Source organism: Brachionichthys hirsutus, chromosome 1, assembly GCF_040956055.1.
Source record: "Brachionichthys hirsutus isolate HB-005 chromosome 1, CSIRO-AGI_Bhir_v1, whole genome shotgun sequence".
Taxonomy (NCBI): domain Eukaryota; kingdom Metazoa; phylum Chordata; class Actinopteri; order Lophiiformes; family Brachionichthyidae; genus Brachionichthys; species Brachionichthys hirsutus.
The window spans coordinates 2,812,237-2,831,533 of record NC_090897.1 but is presented as its reverse complement, the minus strand read 5'-3'; positions in this window follow the sequence as shown (position 1 = coordinate 2,831,533).

Below are 19,297 nucleotides of genomic sequence, written 5' to 3'. Positions count from 1 at the left end.
AAGGGTCTCGTGCTTACTTACAAACTACTTTTGAGCACTCGGGCACCCATACGGGACAAATAGAGTTTTTCTTCATGACCATGTCATGACGTGGTCCCGCCTCCTCTTTCATCACCGCCGGTCCTTCCTGTCTACTGGGTCGTTGGTCTTTGTGCACCACAGTCCAAGCAATACCTGCCAGGATGATGCCCTGGAGGTTCGTCTGGGGATGACAGTTTCTGTCGGTAAATTCGGCCGTAAATCTGTTCCTGGTTTGGTGCTTAGCTTAGCAGCCCATGGTAGCAACCGCTACTCAAACCCAGGCTGACTTTGGCTCAGCCTGGGTTCGAGTTGTTGGTAAAACACGGGCATCGATGTGGCTCAAATGTATTCGCCATTGAACACCAGCGTCAGAGTCGACTTCATGCGCTTCTGTTCGTTCTAAAGGCCGTTGTGTTTCCTGATGCGAGTGGAACAGAAGCCATCCCATCCACGCACCTATGGAGGATGGGGGCCAGATAAACCCGGCTGGTGGGGGGTCAGAATGAATGGCCTGCCTTTTAAGAGAGCTATTTAACAACGGATCGGAGACGTCGGCCTTTAACGGGCGGCTGAGCGATGGGGAGGCGAGAGGCAGGGTGTCTGCACTGCGGTTTCACCGCTGCAACCTCCCATCCATTGTTGGAGACAATTATCAGCTGTTCAATTATTCAGATGATATTTACCAGGGCTTAATTATGCAGGGCCTCGTCCTGCACGGGGAAAGGGGGCCGGGGTGTTTTACTGTGGCGCTCAGAGGCAGGAGGGTCGAGCTGCTCCGGCTGTTCAAGCGGGGAGAAGAAGTCTCCGGTTGGACTTTTTCTCGGGGAGCCGCAACGGTTGCTCACATTTTACCGGATTCCAAGTCGCTTATTTCTGGTTGTGCACCAAAGCGTCACCGACAAAAGCCGGCGGTCCTTTCCGAGGCACCGCGGATCTCGTTTCAGGGTCGAAGTCTGAGTGTAATCCCTCACGTCCAGCACCTCCACCCGGTTTATGTGGACACCGAGAGCAAACGTTGTGTCCCCACTTAGTCTCAGCATCACTTTGATGTGTGTGTGTGTGTGTGGGGGGGGGGGCTTCTCTCCCTCACCGCCCTCAGCACAACACAGCAGCAGCAACAACAGTGCAAATAAAGAGGCGAGTGCATAGTAACAACATGAATATTCATGATAATTATAATATTCTAATTCCTTTTCTGCATGTGTGTGAATTTAATCAGACGGAATGAGCTTTGTCATTTCCCTTTTATTCAGTATCCTTAAGCCTTTTAAGATTATTCTAAAGGATGAATCTAATGTTTAGAAAGGCAAACAGACCAAATAAAAGTAGGTCACACCAAGAACAACGAAGCTTTCCATTGTCGCTTCGCTGCAGTGGAGGCTGGGGGTCGTGGGCTACTTACTTTGTGAAGGTCGAGGTCAAGTTGAGGTAATTGTAGCGGTGATAATCCAGTAGTTACTATAACCGGTTTTTATATCGTCTCACGCCTCATTATTTGGATAAAAAAAAAAAAAAGGTAAAGCCTGTCTCTGGAAATAGTGTGGGGAAATATTCAGGTGTTAATCCTCTTGTTGTTGTTGTTTTTAATATTAAGAGGAGAGACAGTCCAACAAAAGAAAAGGTTGAACCTTCCTTTGGAAGCTCCAAAAAGGTGTCTTGATTTTCCAGTTGTTTTTTTTGTCTTTATTTATTATAAATCATGAGGTATTTCTTGTCTCAAAAGAAAAACGAAGCCAGAGCTGTTGGATCCTTCAGATGTCTTTGGTAGTGCAGTCTCTCTCTCTCTCTCTCTCCCCCTCTCCCTCTCTGTGTGTGTGTCTAAAACAAATTACACAAATAATAAATCACAACTTGTCCCAGTCGTTTAAATCCGCTCTCTTGTTCATTTGCAACCATCACAGGCAGAAGAAATAAAGAAAAAGAGAAATACACCTGAAAGAAACGTCCTCTCAAATCTCAGTCCTTCCTGCTGTGTTTGGAACAACAGAACTATTTACAGGTGTCGCTGCTCGCTCCACGGATCCTCACGCACCCCGTGGTAAATAAAAAAAAAGACGCAAATGAAGACGCGGCTTCTTCTTCTTCTTCTTCTTCTTCTTCTTGTCTGCAGGGTCCTCCTGTGATAACTTGGATAAAAACCACCTTGTTGAGTTCGCAGTCCGCGGCGTCGGGAGCGGATCCACGCTGGGATGAATGTGGCTTTTTCCTTTTCCTTGTGAAAACACAGTTTCTCCACAGCCCGCTGCGCGCTACCGCGTTTCTCCGGATGGTCCTCCTCCTCCGACGCGCCGATCCTCCGCGGTCTTAGAGGCGCATCTCCTCCTGGACAAAATCACGCGCAGCTGGGAACATTTCACGCCTTTCCTTTGAGTTGATGCTGTTTTTCTTTTTGTGTGTCTTAACTGATGAGTGGAGCAAACGGGCCCACAGCACGCAGTAACCGCGGCTCTCTCCTCCTCCTCCTCTCTCCGTGTCCTGTCTGTAGCCTTCTGTCTGCGTTTAAACACCATCTGGAGCGCTCTCTCTCTCTCTCTCTCTCTCCCCCCCCCCCTCTCTCTCTCCCTGCTATTGTAGGGCTATCGTTTCTGAATTGAAGATCAAATGGAAGAGTGTGATGAAGAGTAAACCAATGGAAGGGAAATACTTTGCCCTGCATTATTATCAGTTATCTATGTGTTACACTTTGTTTAAACAATAGCTGCTAATGCAGGTGATATAAGATATGTGTGAGTGCTTGGCTTCAAAAAAAACAATATTATATTGTGTTATTACTTCACTTACTGCAACAACGCCCCCCCCCCCCCAAAAAATAAAAATAAAAAAATAAAGTCAAAACAGCTGAAATGTGTTTGTTTTGCTCTTCCGCTGTCTGCCCGTAGGGGCCGCTGTTTCCTCATATCAGGACGACGACTGTAGGAAAACAGAATAAAGATCTATCTATCATCTATCTATCTATAATTTTAGATACTGTATATGACTAGAGAGTAGGATTAAAAAACAAACAAATGACTGTTTTTTTAATTTAACCTGTTAATTATTCAAATATTAATTATTTAGTCATTAGAAAATATCAAAAATAGACAATTATAAAACAGGAACTGCTAGAAAAAAGAAATACATTTAGTAACAAACTATGGATTATTTTTTCGCCCTGGGGTTTGTACTTTTGTGAAACATTGTGGATTTCTGTGTGCTATTAATACATGAAGGAAGTTTTCTCAGACAGACAGAACATGCAGCTGGAGATAGAGAGTGAGAATCCTCCACCTGTCCACACTGGCCTGTACGCCCCCTTTTGCCTCTCTCTCCCTCTGGTGGACGCACACGCCTGTCCAAACTCTTTCGCACATGCACAGCCGTGGCGGCGGACAGAAGACAAAGCTGACATGCAAACTGACCCCTCCTGTTTCTGCAGAACAAACAGAACCAGGTTGTAAAGTACACACAGACAGCTGTTCTGCTGTGACTCCGGTCTCACCGGCCTCAAACGCCACCTCCACGCGGAGCACGGAGGACTTTAACAAAAATGTACGGGGAAGCCGTGACTGGCCTCTCATGCGCGGATCAACGAGATGAAACGACTTCAAGTTCAAGACTCAAGCCCAGCAGCATCACATCCATAGAGACCATGAGAAGCCGGGTGTGTGCCGGGATGCACGTACAGTTGTCAGGGAGATGGATGCAGCATTCACAGAACTCACAATACATGTTCCTCCTTTAGAGGTGCAGCCTGCGGCGCCTCTGTGCTTGCCGTATGAAGCGAATGCGTCTTTAATATGGTACCGTAGATGTCTTATTTGTTACCTGTGCAGAATACAGACAAGGGAAGGTGTGTGTGTGTGTGAGTGTGTGTGTGAGTGTGTGGCCTTGATTGACAGAAAGGTTGGTAATGGGGGGGGGGGGGGGGTTGCATCCAAAGAAAGGAGTCCTGTCAAGGTGTCAGCTCCAAGATTGACAGGATGCTATTCTCCTCCGGAGCGGCGTCAGTCAACCTGTCAGCCTCCCCGGACCACAGCCTCTCACTCCTCTTAATTTGGCCTTTTGTCGAGCGGTCACCGGGTTAGCTCCGACGCTCCATGTGGCCGGCCTGATAAACTACACAATGAAATAGACACGCTCTCTGGGAACCGGCCTCCTCGATGGACTCCCCGAGCCGTAAAAACCAGCAGCGTTCATCTCTTTGATGGCATTAATGCTGCAAACAGCTTTTGTCTATTCCATCACTCCTCTATCTCGCCGTCGCCTCACAAACGAGACACCCTCCCCTCCCTCCCCGTTGTCTCCAGGCTCCGGACCCGTCGACAGCGCCTCCCGGTTGGGTGGCTTTAGCCATTGTGGCTGCATGGAAATGACTATTTCTGTGTGTGTCAGGAGTAAAAAGCCTGAGAGGAAGAGAGAAGTTTAGTTTGCAGCATTTCCTACAATCACACATTGTAAATCCTTTCCTATGGTGGCAGCCGCAGATAAGGCCCTAAGCCGACTGAAAGGAAGGCTAGAGCCATTGTGTTCCTGCACTCCTCTCCCGTCTCCTCTCCTCGCCTCTCTCCTGCACCTTCAGCCGACCCCATTCTCACACTAGTCACCATTTAAGTCATGATCGCAGGCGACATTTTACCCGAAAGAGCATATCTATATCTGAGCCCCAGAACCGCTATGATGTTTGTAACGGGGAATACAAGCGATTTGGTTTGCGATAATAAACCCGCTTTGCGTCACGTAACTCCTCCCTGAGGACTTGCAACTGCAGCGTTGCACGTCTGAGAGGATGCTGTTCTTTCACTTTGGATGTTAGCATCTTCTCAAGTTGTAATTTTCTGACAGAGGACAAGAGGGCAGAGTCTTGCTGTGATGTAGCGCGGCGCGACGGATCTTTGACCCACCCTCAATTGCACGGATTCTAGAAACTTGTTCTTACAAATTGCACCCGTCGACCCAGTGACATTTTATTTGCAATTTGAGCAGCAGAATGTTGTTTGTTTGAATCATCGGGAAATTATGTGCACTTCAAATTTAATCCATAGAAGACGAAGAAAATGAAAAAAGTCCTATCAAGTATGTTCTTGACTGTTGTCGGTTAAGCGATAAAACAACTCCAGTGATGACAACAAACAAAATGCAACTGCAATGTTTTATTTTTTGCATGACTTTAGTAACTTCTACATTTGTAAATGTGTTCTCCCGTTACTGATCCCCCCAAGCAGGGTCGCGTCCGACCAACACAAGCGCAAACCGACAAAGGAGAAAGCCACGCCTGAACCGTCACCAGTATTGACTCAAGACCAGGATGTGCAACCTGAGCTCAGACAGAAACAGTGAAAGAATCCTCAGCATGCAGGTGAGTGCAAAAAGCACCTGCTAGATATACATATATATCCGCCGTTCCCAGGAGGCAACGTGCATGTGTGTGAGAGTGTGTCTCAGTGTGTGTGTGCAGACAGTTGGTGGTGCTGGCGCTGGAGATAGCGGGTGGAGGTGGATGAGGCACCCTATCAAGTTTTGAACATCTGTTCCTCATAGAAACCGCAAAGCTGCTGCTGAGGAAACGGTGAGGGTAGCACACACACACACACACACACACACACACGGATTCTAACACACCTCTCATCGCCACATCGCCTCTCCTCCCACACATGCCCTCACTTTATTTCTCCTTCCTTATTTACTCAGTTTTTCTTCCTCTTCTTGCATCATCAACAGCTCCCCTCTTCTCCCACATTTCAACCTCTGTTGGCTCGCATCCGTGCCAGAAACGAGGCGACGGGATCGTCAAGCAACCCGTCAATGGATGTTTTTTTTTTTTATAATTGATCGTCACCGAAACACATCTGTGAGAGTTTGAACTTGAAGCAGAGAAGCAGAAAGTCCAGAAAATGAAAGGCATACTGTCACTTTTAAAAGACTACTTTAGTGCTTTAGCGGCCGGGACAACCATTTATACGAGGTATCACCAGATTCCATCTCAGATATGTAAAAGTGCTGCAGTTATCTCTGTGGAGAATAGCCTGTTCAATGCAAGGAATTAGGATTGGCACAACATTCCTGACGTTTATGATCCGCTCCGTCCGCGAGCCGCGGCTTTGAGAGGGATTCACTCCTTTAAAGTCCCCTGATTTAGTCCTTGCTCCTTTTCTTCCTCTCTCCATCTCCCTTATTGCCTTCCTCCCGTCTATCTGAGCTCACTGTGAAGGGTGTGCTAGCGATGGGTGGCAGTTCCTTAGTGTCTATATAAGTGTGCATGTGTGTGTGTGTGTGTGTGTGCGTCTGCATGCTGCATGCGGCTGATAAGACCCGGGGAGAAGAGCCAGTGTGCCGACATATTCCTGCCACCGCAGTTATCGCCCGTCGCAGCTGTGCCTGAGCTCTTCGACATCTGCTCCCTCACAGGAAGCCTATGCTGCAGCTCACAACACCTTACACACACACACACACACACACACACACGCACGGACGCGTCCACGCACACACACACACATTAGTTTGGCTTCTCCATACAGCGTTAGCATATTGCTGGACAGCACACACACACGGCTCCATCAGGTGAACTAGAAAGACAAAAAGCTGTGTTTACAGTTCACGTTTTGATTTCCTCGGTTCCTCTGAGTTCTGCTGGGATTTTATCTCAGAATTACAGGGGGGGGTGGGGGGGGGGGTGCTTATGACTAAGCCTAATTATAGAGGCCTTATCACTGCGACTTTCGCAAAGCTCATTACTGCCAAGAGACGGCAGCCGCTGCAGGTAATTCACTCCGTTGGGTATTAGTCCTTGCTCTGGCTTACAGTTCCAACATACCGGAGGCAATAAAAATTGGGCCTTTAATGTCGGATCCTTAATGCATTTCTCTCCCGTCGAACCTCTTTACTGAAGGGCTCCATTTTAACATAAAGACACTACTTCAGTGTTTTAAGAATCAATTACATTCTCTCCCCCCCCCCCCCCCTGGAAGTCTTTCTCTCATCCACCCTCATGTCCTGCAGGAACGTGCGGGTCCTGAAACCGAGAATAAAGTCGGGTTCAGGAAGACCCCCCCCCCACCCCATGAGCTCCGCCGGGCTCGGTGTCACCGACGATTTGCGCTTGACGGCTTGCATGAAGACCGTAATGCAACAATAACAGGGTGCTGTTTGGTTAAATTATTCAAATCCATCCTGATTCAAGATTGGGTATATAAAATGGGTATATATTTATGCCCCGGTATGAATGAAGGGCACCGGGACGCCAACCTTAGATTATGCGCCACATCGAACTCATTTCCACAACGATGCTGGAAGTCATTCCGACCTTGAATCCCCGGCTTCGGTCATCAACCGATCCGCTAGCGAAGCGGCGACGCCTCACGTCGCTCTCATAGCGTGCGGCACTAAGTCAACACGAACTGATTATCCATCAATCACTCAAACTTAATGAGGAAGCCCGACAGCTGTGAGACCCTCCATCGCTCATCGCTCACACGCTGCCAGAAGATTTCACGAAGCAGGTCCTTTAGGAAAGCGAGCTCCTACCTTCGCTGTACATGTAGCGGCCGCTGGTTGCCAGGTTCGGGCCGAGGGCTCCGGGTGGGAGCCTGTGGGCGCCGTGTTTGTTCCGCAGCTCTCTGTGGCTGATCAGGGTGACTGTCGGGACATGTGGAGCAAAGACTGGATCAGAGGACGCTCCAGCTCTGAGGCTGGCCTTCTTCTGGCCCTCCAAGTGGACCTTGGCGGACATGTTGGGATGGCCGAAGATTCAAATATCAGCGACGCACCGGGTCTTTACTGGAGGGTCCAAACGGTGTGGCGAAAGCCAAAAAAAAAGTCAAAAATCCTCTTTGAGCCTTCTGGCTGGGACTTCTAGGCTGGAATCGATCACTCCATGACCCTCTGAACTGCCACGCAGGAGGCGGCCGTGTAGCAGGGACGCTCCAAACAGGAGTAAATATAACCCAGGCTGCTTCCTCTTCTTCTTCCTCTCATCCCCTCATCAGAGATCTTTGTTCCTGGACTCCTCTGATTTGTCTCCTGTGCTTCACGGCTGCGTAAAACGTTGCAATAGAAGGACGTCAGATAGTCGTGCGTTATTATCGCTCCTGTGTGCATGTTCCTTTTTCTTTTCTTCCGTTGATCTCGGTCTCTTCATCTCCCTTCGTTCCCTCTCAGCAGTGTGTGTGTATGTGTAGGTGTGTGTGTGTACGTGTGTGTTGTGTTGCGTGTGTCAGAGTGTGTGAACACCAGTAGTAGGTCAGCAGTAGGTCTCGTGGCTGTGGGGCTGTGCTCTCATCTGAACCCTCCTCCCACCCTGACTGCCTGCACATGTGCTGCACAAAAGGGAAGTGTGTGTGTGTGTGTGTGAGAGAGTGTGTGCATGTGTGTGTGAGAGTGTGTGCGTGTGTTGCAGCTCTACATCCATGGCGGTGGTGATAGCAGCAGACAGCAGGACCTGGGCCTCCATCAGGAACCAGCAGCTACACCTTCCATCTTTACATCCACCAGCCTCAGTTACCTTCTCCTTCCCAGAATCCTTTGCGGTTGCATAGCCAAAACCTTTGGGTTTGTCGTTCCTAACATTCAAACTAAGGGCTCCAACTTTTCCTTCCATGCCGTTTTGCATTTCTTTATCTTGAGCAAGTCCACAGAAGCTGAGTTTAGGGAAGGATTTTACATTTTGATGTCTCCGAGTTTGATTCAAATTGCACGACTTCCTGTCCTTTGTCGTCGCACGAATCTTCAGTGAGTCCAGCGCTGCTTGGTTTGGTGCAGCTACAGAGAAACTCTCTGTCGTTAGCTTGTCAGACGATTGATTTTCTTCACCAGCTGTTTGGTTCTCAGACGTTCTGTGCTGAGCAGATAGCTTTTTTGAAGCTTGTTTGTTGGAAGCGGCTACATGAGGTTTTATATGGCGTGAATGTTTGTTTCGTTGTTAAGACTCAATATTTGAGCTGGAAAATTATAAACTGGAGATCAAAAACCGCAAATGTCAATCAAATCTCCCCCGGAATGCTGACAATAAATAAATATTTTGGGAAGAGTGAATATTTAAGTACTTTAAAACAACAATTAACTTATTAATAATTAAGTTGAAATCACAATTAATCGCTTACTACACACTAAAGCTTACTTATAACACATTAAGTAACATGCTTCATGAATGGTGACCTGCTGGGACTCAGATCGCGTCTGAAACGTGTCGATGAACCCAAAGGACCGACCCCACTCGGGGAAACTCAAACCCTCGAGTCTCACGCCTACAATCAAAGACGACAAAACAAACTTCACGAAGCTGGGACAGCTGAAACGGGGTGGCGTGGTGAAACCGGAGCGCCGTTGTAGCCGTCCCCTGCTTGACCTCTGCCACCTCCAGGACTCATTAACCTTTAATGGAGTGGCCGGTGTGTATTTTCCTCACCGCCTCAAACACACAAATACAGATTCGGACAACACCACGGGACAAGAAGTGTGCTGCTGAGAGAAGTGAGAGGGGATGTGAGTGCACAGATGTGCCTGAAACCGCCGCACATATGATCATCAGCAGAGGGGAAGTGAGAGAAACTTGCATTGAGAGGTGGAGGGAGGGAAATGGGGGGGTGGGGGGGGGGGGGTAAACCTGTCAACATATGGTTTTAGGTGCTTTCTGGTTTTCCAGCTCTTTCTTGTTCAAACATTGATATTTCACGTCTCAATCTTAGACATCTTAACGACAATGAAATCAACTTGAGTTTTTCTAAAAGGTCTGAATTCTCGGTCCTATTTTCCGGGATGAGCTGGGAGTGTCCCCGTCGCTACAGTAGTCAGGGAAAGGACACCGAAACCCCATCACAGGAGGCGACGTGCTCTGCAGGTGCGTTTTGCAGATGTCTGATAATGAAAGCTGAAAATTAAGAGTCCTCGTGTGAACCAAGTTCTCTGCTGAAGAAACAATTATAGGAAGAGGAAGGAAATTATAACAGAAAGTGAAAAAAAACAAAAAACCGCTGCGTCAAATGGAGCGATTGAAGCAAGGAATCGACATCGTGTTTTCTCCTCTTCAATTAATTTCCTAACGTCTTACTGGGATTTATAGCTCGGAATTCAAATCATATTGCGATAGGTCCACCAGTTTTATGTTCACCCCCTGCATTGGCATTCTGGCTAAACAAAGCTAACATCAGTCGGCATTGTTTTCCGCAGCTGGAACGCTGATGACGGCGATCGCCAGCGCTCCAAGTTCCCGGGCACTTCTCTTTTTTGCGTGAAGAGTTTTGGATGAAATAACTTTATTAACAGTGAAATAAGTTCTTGTCAACCCTGATGGCTTCCCGTTGTCAGCACGCTGATCAGCTCTCGCCTTGTCGGTGACTGACAGGTGATATTTCAAATATCACATTTTCATGTGTGCCCTGTCTAGCAGATAAAACCACGGGCAGGTCATTAAATATCACTTGGGATGATTCGGGCCTCCCAAAATATGGGTTGGGGAAAGTCTATCACTTATATCCGCCATAGCGTCAAGCAGAAGAACCGTTAGCAACATCGACTCTGATCGGTGTTTGTTAATCCTCGCTGAAGTTCTCGGGATTCATTCGAGGCAAAGATGTAATCCCTCCATAAATTGCGTTAATGAGAGGCTGGAAACAGATCAGCAGGCAAATAAACATCCTAATTTATAATCAATCAATCAATGCCACAGAGAATGTGATGTTTCACGCACCCCAACAGACACTCACCCACTTACATTCTATCCTGTTACCTGCTATAGAAGCCTTTGCCCCTTTGCCCCCACCTCCCCTCAGTTGTTGGCAGGTATAAAATGAGTATTTGGGGGGAGCCAGAGATAATGATTACCCATAATCACCGGAGGCCAGCACTGGTTATAGCAGGTGCTATCACACCAGCAACCCAGTGGTGCCCCCCCTACCCTCATAGATAAGGTCAGGGGGGACGGCGGGACAGAGGATGTGTGGAGAGAGGACCGGGGGAAGAGGGTAGAACAGGGCAAAGGGGGACAACCCGTGAGTTACAGGCGAGCGGCTAGCCTTATCTCCTTCCAGCGGCTGCCGCCGCCGGCTCCCAGATGTGGCGAGCCAGAGCAGCCGTGTCACAGAGATCCCTCTATCAGCGGCACGCAGACAACCCTCGCTAAGTACAAACCCGGCGCGAGGACACACCAGGACTTCATTACCCCTTTGAAACTAATCAGCATGCAGGAGGGGAAGCAAAAAAATGTGCAACTTTATTGGTGTATCAGGAATCCACAGGAAATGCATCTAATCTGGCATTTTTGTTTTCAAGCCAGGTTATTAATTGTCTCATTGTCATGCCAGCAGAATTCCATAAAGCTGGAAAAAAAGAGTGCAAAGAGGGGGAAAAAAAAAGTACTTCCAGCCCGAGTCAAGAATCAAAGCGTGGGAAACTCAGCCGAACGGTGAAGCGGCCCAAAAACGCCCGGGATCAACCTTTAAAGGTCTCATAAGGGGGTGTTTTGTGCACATTTCTTTCAAAATCAATGTTTAATTGACAAGAGAAACAAGGAAGACACGACAAAAAACAAAAGCAGCCCCCCCCCCCCCCCCCCCCCCCCCCCCTAGAATAATTACAACTCACCTCCAATTACTGCGACAAGGACAAGCTAACCACAATTATAACTCCAGAAACAAATGTACATTTCTGAAAACAAATCAACAAGAAGCAATTTCAAAAACATCAAAAGCCCGAACTGATCCCGCTCACTTCCGGGTCGACCCCTGATTTGGGACATTCCCTTTCTGTAAGGTTGCTTCTGAAATGCCAATTTGTTTCAGGATTAGCAAATGTGGTGAACATACCCAATAGATCCATTACCCGTAATAGAACCATGAACCCCTACTTCATAAATGAAACATTTATGTGTTTAATAGAATGAGGGTGACGTTTCTTTTTTCGCTGTTCTGCAAACATGAAGCAAAACACTTCATTATTGTTTCTCTGTGTAAAGTAGTGTTTTAACATGCTGTCGGTTTCAGCGATAAATTGAAAACCGAATCACTTAAAACCAACAATAACAATTCCAGGATGAATGAAAGCCGCTCGGGGGGAAAGGTCTGACTGAAACACAGGAAAAAAGAAAACGACTAAATACACCTGGCGGAGTGTCGTTCACCTTCTTCCTCTGTGGTGTTTTCGGGAATACACACCTGTCTGGCAGAGGCAGCGTCAGAAAAACGTCCGGATCTTAACAGAACTCTAGAAGTGAAACCGTCCCCATCTGTCACGGTCTCTCCACGCAGATGCGCAAATGCGCACGGAGCGCCTCGCCTCTCTTATCCTTCCTACAGCAGACCTGGCACTCGTTCAAGAACCGTCAAAGCACACCTGCTAAATTAAACCCGTTCGCATACTTCCACAGACGCTGGGCGCGAGCTCGCGAATAGAACGCGCCGTGTGTGTACATATACGTGCGCAAATACGCACGGACCCGATGCGGGCGCACGTTCAGCGAGAGGCTGATATGCGCTCAGGGTGATAGTAAACCGAGAAGGACTGAGAGGATAACCGGTGAGATTGTCCTGAAAGGATGTTATGAAGATCTGCCGGTTCTAAAATAGTTTTTTGACATCTGTAAAGTTTAAAAACGTCTGTTTACGCACGTTGTGCGCGCTTAGATCGTCCGCTGTGAGTGTGTCATAAGATAATTATACACAATATTATCATTGCCATTATTATTATTACTATAATTAATAACATAAGTATCATCCTCATTATCAGTGTTAGTTGTCATGGTGATAGGTATTATAAATGATGCAAACTGCGTTCTGCGTTCCTGTCCTTAAATCACTCTCTCTCGCTCTCTCTCTCTCTCTCTCTCCCTCCCTCCATCCATCCATCTCACACTCTTCCTCTTTTCCACCCCAACTTTGCTTCCGTTGTGATTGCCTTTTTATTTGCCTGTTCTCTTTTCATTTTTTCAATTTTCTTCTTCTTTAAGTGACATTAATGAACACATGTTAAAACAATAGTTCCAAACAGTGGCAGCAGAAGCTCCGCCCACCTCCAGCCTCAGATCTGTTAAAAGGCAGTTTTTCCTCTGCATGCTCTTTTTTTTATCATGTCCGTTAATATAACTTTAGAAATAAATGTAATTCCGTGTTGCTTGACCGCAGTAAAATATGACTGCTCGTGTTTGGGTTGTTTTTCTACCATCAGTTCATTTCCTTCCTTCGTGTCACTCTCATTAAAATCCAATGAGACACTGATCATAAATGCAATAAAAATGCAATATGTTACAAAGAGGTGAAACTATCGATGGGACGATGGGACACCTCGGTGAATATAAGCGGTCAGACTGAATAAACCCAAGCATGGGATCGGTTGATCACTTCTTGACCCCTCCCAAACCGGCCTCACCTCTCTGTCTTGTTGCTCATGGCTGAGCAGCCCTAAATAGGCGTGACTGTGAATTGGAGACAGATGGAAACGAAGGTTCCCTGTAGAGTGGTTCCCCTGCAGCTGTGCCACGTAGCCGGTGCCAGGGAGTGATGACAGCTCAGCGAGGGGGCAACCGGAGACAAGGAAGACGGCACCATCTCCCACTTGCTAGCCGGCGAATGCAAAGAAGCTTGCAAGGTTGTGCAAAAGTGCAAATTGGAGCGGTGGTAGTGCCGACGGAGGCCTCCAGAAATTTTGAAGAACTGAACTGAAACTCCAATCTGACACCTGAAAAGGCTAATATTGGATTCTCACAGCTAAATATGAGAATAAATTACTGGCATAGGTGAAGGTTTTGGGATGAGGGGAGCGAGTGTGTGAGGTCTGCAGAATTTACCTTGAAGCTAATTAGCCATGTCTACTTGTCTGATATATTGTGTTCAAGGTCATGTATATTTCATGAGAGGAGGCCTCCGGTAAAGGTCATTTTCAAATGAAGAGACACCCGCCTTTATTCACTGAATATAACAGTATAATAGCCAAAGCCCCTGCGCTCTCCAGGGGGGGGACCACAACAGTTGACATCCACCCGAATGAACACAATCACTCTTAACAGCCGCTGCATATAAAGATGATTATTCATGTGACATTTTTGGAATCATCACAGCGTTTCTAATAATAATAATAACTGTTTCTACACTTGCATTGGATTGAATCGTGTGTGTGCGCACGCGCTCACACATGTCACCTTTGTGCTGAGGCGGCGGGCGAGATGCGTAAGTGTCAGGGCGCGCCTGGCTCATTAGAGCCGTAGTCTTATTTATTTGATTTTATTTTTGACTAATAGAAAGCAGTCCAGGGAGCACTTCTGTTTGATCTGCTTTGCATAAACCAATCCAATCTCACGCAGCTCGTGAGGAAAAATCAATTAAATTCTGGGTAATTGGACTGACAGTGCACTCCAAACGAGAACAGCAATCAATATGAAAGATGAAAAATGAAGCCAAAGGCCAGCCTGCTGCATTGATTTGCACCGAGAGGAGGAGGGATCCCGATATTATTGCCACATAGGAATATGAACTCTTGAGCTCCGTAATGTTGTTATTGTCTCAGTATTGAAATGGATAGGTTGGAAGCGAGCTTGGGCTGACAGCACCAATTAAGGCTCACTGATCTGTAAACAGATCCTGGCCAAATAACGTTCGCAAATACTTTCTATGCTTAAGTTTACGCTTCACGAGAGTCATACGGTTGAGCAAAAATAAAATACTGATAAACATTAACTGCATTTAAGGTATTCTTTAGTCACTTTTAAGAAAGAGCCGCCTCCTCTTATGAGCTTAAGATATCCGTACAGGTTTTTATATCCTCAGACCTCCCGTGAACCCAATAAGCAACCGATGCTACGGCTCCGCATTTCAGCCGTGGATCTGAAGTGAATCAATAACAGTTTAAGAAGCACAAATTGCGCAGGCATTTCATGGCAAACATACTTAAGGTGGGATCAGGCCGCAGGAGAATGGGGTCAATTTCACCTCCGTTCATCCCGACCAGGAGTAATCTCGTCTTGAACTTTTGTCAGTACGACGCAAAAGCCAGATTATCTCGTTGCTGGAGGTGTTTGAACCCACCCCGTTAACTTTATGTTTGTTAATCAGTTCATTTCTGTGTGATTACATCAGTAGCGTCGCATTACGGTAAAGAAATCAACAATCTGCTTTATGCTAGATAAGTTATGCTGAAATCTGCTCCTAGCATTTTGGTATCATGTGTTCAAAATTAGTTATAAACAAAATATATACATGATTCGTGCCTTCGCAACATCCCATCAAAATCCTCCGACAACTTTTAAATGTATTTAACGGGGGGGGGATTTACGGAAAACCATCCGATTCCAGCTGGCAGAGGTCAAACACAAACATCTCGTCTGTTGGAAACTTTACAGAGCGACGTTCCGTAGAGAAAAGTGAAAGATAATGAAGGATTTTTCAAAGCAGTCACTGGTTTGTGGAATGGATAGCGTAAAAAAAAAAAGTTTTAACATAAAACCAACTAATTATAAGACTTTTCACAACAAAACGGACGACTGTCACCTCAAAAAAGTGCCCCAAGCATCCGGATTAGATTTTAAACAATCATTATCAACCAACATATTACATTAGCTCGGTTTATTTCATCCTTACAGTGTCATATACAAAAGGGGTGTCGATCATATGCCCCACAAACGAGCTCCAGAAGCTGGCAGATAAATGGACGGACAGATGAGTGCTAATCAGCAGACAGATGGATTGACCAATCATCAAAAGGCAGGCAGATGTTCAGATAGTTAAATGAAAATACATCTGGGTCAAGGAGGCCCCAAACATAAACCCTAAACCCATCCTGTAATGTCCTACAGAGGGCTACAGACTGTACTGTACACGCTGCAGTGTGAGCTGCGTTGAATTGATTCGGTCTCATCTGGTTCCACGCAGTCAGGAAATTCTGCTGCAAAATGCTTCCCGTGCGATGAATGAAAGACGACAAGATTCAGGTCGAGCAAAAACCATGCGTGTTAAATGTGCAATCGACACATGGAGGCTGCGTTTAGGTACATTTGAATCTGGCGAGCCAAGGTGATCATTAAGATCGTGCCTTTACTCAGTTTTCAAATTGACTTTGATCAGCGCAACATGCAAAGTAAGAACACAGACGTCAAAGTTTTGCTTTTGATTGAGGCTGATTTGCTTCTTGTGCTCCGCAATTATTTTGTCATGGTCTGATCAGCCTGGGGGGGGGGGGGGACGGGGGGGTGCAATGATGCTACGCGGAGGCAAAGGTGATGCGATTACATGGCTGACGTTACCCTAATTGCGACTCTCTTTACATCAAAAAGTAGAAATAAATGGGATGAAAAGAAGGTGAGTGAGTACCAATAACCGGTTTTACAAGTCTCGAAACAAATTCACATTTCTGAAAACAATTGGACAAGAAGTGAAACACTTTTACAAACGCTGTGCGTCTCCGTCCGTCATCAAACACGTCATCCACTCAAACCAATCGCTCGCTGCAAGGTCAAACCCCGGATTTGCTGTTCGGAACCTTCAAGATAAAACTTTCCTTCTTGTGTTCTGTTGTGATATTCAAGGCCATTAGCGCTCACCCTCCATTGTCAACAGTCCTCTATCCCCCACAACCAGCACTCCTCCCCCCCCCCCCCGTGGGTTTATCAGGACCCTGGCAGACGTTCTGATCAGGGTGCTGCCCGTGTGTTTGTTTGCTTCTTATCCAGCCTTGTGGCACGGCGTGCGGTGCAGCGTGCCTCGAGCCCCTCGTTGCGCCCCACATGGAGGAGAGAGATAAAACTAAACTCAAGAACTATGATTGCAGTCAGAGAGGAGGCAGCCATCGCTGATGGAATCTGAGCGTCCTTCATAGGAGAGAGAGGACACTGTCCAAAAGTTCCATTTAACTCCGCCGCAGCTGAATTTCCTGTCGTATGTGCGCCGATTACATACATGGAAGCTTCAACTGACTGATTGTCTGCAAAACGCAGTTCCCTTCAGCTCTAATTGTATTTGCCTGCAGGTTGTGATGCAATTAAAAGCTGGTGAGCCCAGCAGCCCGCAGCAGTGCGGCGGCTGCTGAGCGGGAGCGTAGCTTTTGTGCTTTCAACACATCTGCTGGCGTTTTATTTTTGTGTGTGCACTCATGAGATTTTGATCACATGATTTTGTGAATGCCGTCAGGATGCAATGAGTTTCGTCTTATATATTAATATACTGAATATTTGTACATATAAATCTTTGCCTTGTTATTCATTTAAAAAAAATACAAAACTGGACATTATTCCTTTTAAAAAAGGAACACTTCCCTATAAACAGATAATTTCCTTATAAATACTGCAATCTAAAGATATGTGCAATTAAGCTGTCGCCATTGATAGTATGGAGGATGGTGTTATTTCTGGTTGTTGCATTTGTATTTACTTCACTGTCTCTGCACTGTGATTACTGCAGTGCGCCTCCTGCACGAGTGTGGCCTCCTCGACCTCCTCCTTACGTGCGGAGTAAATATTAACTTGATTTATGCTACTTATGTAGTTAAAAGAGATCTTTCTGGCCTGTATGCGACAACCTCTTGCAATAAATGGGCAGTTCCTCTTGAACAAACAGAAGAATTTAATGCAAAAAAAAGAAATATTCAAGGTTGATATAGACTGCTAGGGAAACATTCCTGGAGCCTCACAGGAAACTAGTGTCACGGCATTCTCCAAAATATCAAAATACCAAAAACAAACATAATAAGAGACACCAGGAGACTGCCTAAACCCCTGTTCCTGCAAAATCCAACCGAGTTAAGCAGTCACTTAAAAATAAATGACCGAGTTAAGCAGTCACTTAAAAATAAATGTAAAAAATTGAGACAATGACATTTTCTACAACAAAAATGTAATTCTGAAATGATCTGGAAATGACCTTCAGTGCCATGTGGTTGCCTTGGAAACCCTTGACTACTACTTTCAAGCGAACAATCTCTCTTCAAATCAGTTTGGCGTCTCGGGACTTGCGGAGGATTGGGGTTTATTTTCCATTTTAAAACCAGTTCCCATCTTCTCCGGTCGTTGAGGAGGATTTGTTCTGTTCTCTTTATCCAGATTTGTGGACCGGGAAACTTCTCCTGACGTCCCAACAGCACCGACTTTCATTTCAATGCTATGTTTTTATCTGAACCTGAACCCGGAGCGGGTATCAGGGCTGGAAACGTTTGCGTTTATCTATGTCGGGAACTTAACTGCAGGCCTGCCTTCTCGAGCGAGGCCTTTCTTTCATCGGGAAAAAATAGCATTAAATGAACATGCCGGTTCATTTGCTCAACAGGTTTGCTCTTCTTAATGAAACATTCAGTGGCTAAATTAAAGCTACATAAAAAATATAAGGTATTTAGACTATATTCGCCCTTAAGTGAGTCTTTGATTATTTTTTTTTACTTAAAATAAATGGCAGCTTGTTCCAGAAGACAGAGTCAGGATGGCGACTGCCACCCAGATTTTAACTTATACATGATACATGCTGTCCATTTTCCGGCGAGGACAGCCTCCTGGTGTGAAGCAGACCACCTCATTACTATGTATGAAATATCTGTATGGAAAAGTATGTCCCCAGTTCTCAGCTTTCTTTGCTTCTTGGTTGGCAAAAGCTGTGTCCAGTATTTCTGTAAAGATGAAGGTCAGAAGCGGAGGCAGCACAAAAAGCTATACAGTAAGGAGACAAACAGCAGAAAAGAGCCAGATAGGCACAGAGCGAGGGAAATAGAAAGAGAAAGAGATGAGAGACAGCACAGCGCTTGGTGGAGAAAGAGGAGGAGGTGGCAGTGAGTAAATAGTCAGCGGCTCTAATAGGAATATCAAGCCAGTGAAAGGTAAACAGGCTTCTCTGGGCAGATACAAAGGGAATGTGGCGGCTTTGAGAGCGCTGGAGTGCCGGCACGCCGCTGTGGCACCGCGATAACGGCCCCGGGCCTGCCTGCATCCCAGAGATAAGACAGAGCACTGTCATGCGTCGCCCCTGATCCCAATTTCACAGTCAATATTCATCCATCCCGACAAACAAGCAACATTTAAGATAAAAAATATATATAGAGTCCTTCTGCTATTACCTCCTGTTTATTAATCTGCACAGCACCCACTGCCTTTTAAATGGTAGTAAACACCCCCCCCCCCCCCACCACCACCCTCCTCACCCCCCTTCTAAGCACTACACCCCCCATCCCTATCCTCTCCTCCTCATCTACTTCCCCCTGTCAGCCTGCACATCTGGGGATTTGCATGGCTTCACTTAGTGTTTCCACAATTTGCCGTGGGCATGTGTGTGTGTGTGTGTGTGTGTGGCTGCGTGCACAGGTGTGTGTATGTGCATTAAGCACACCTGTGCATGCATGTATA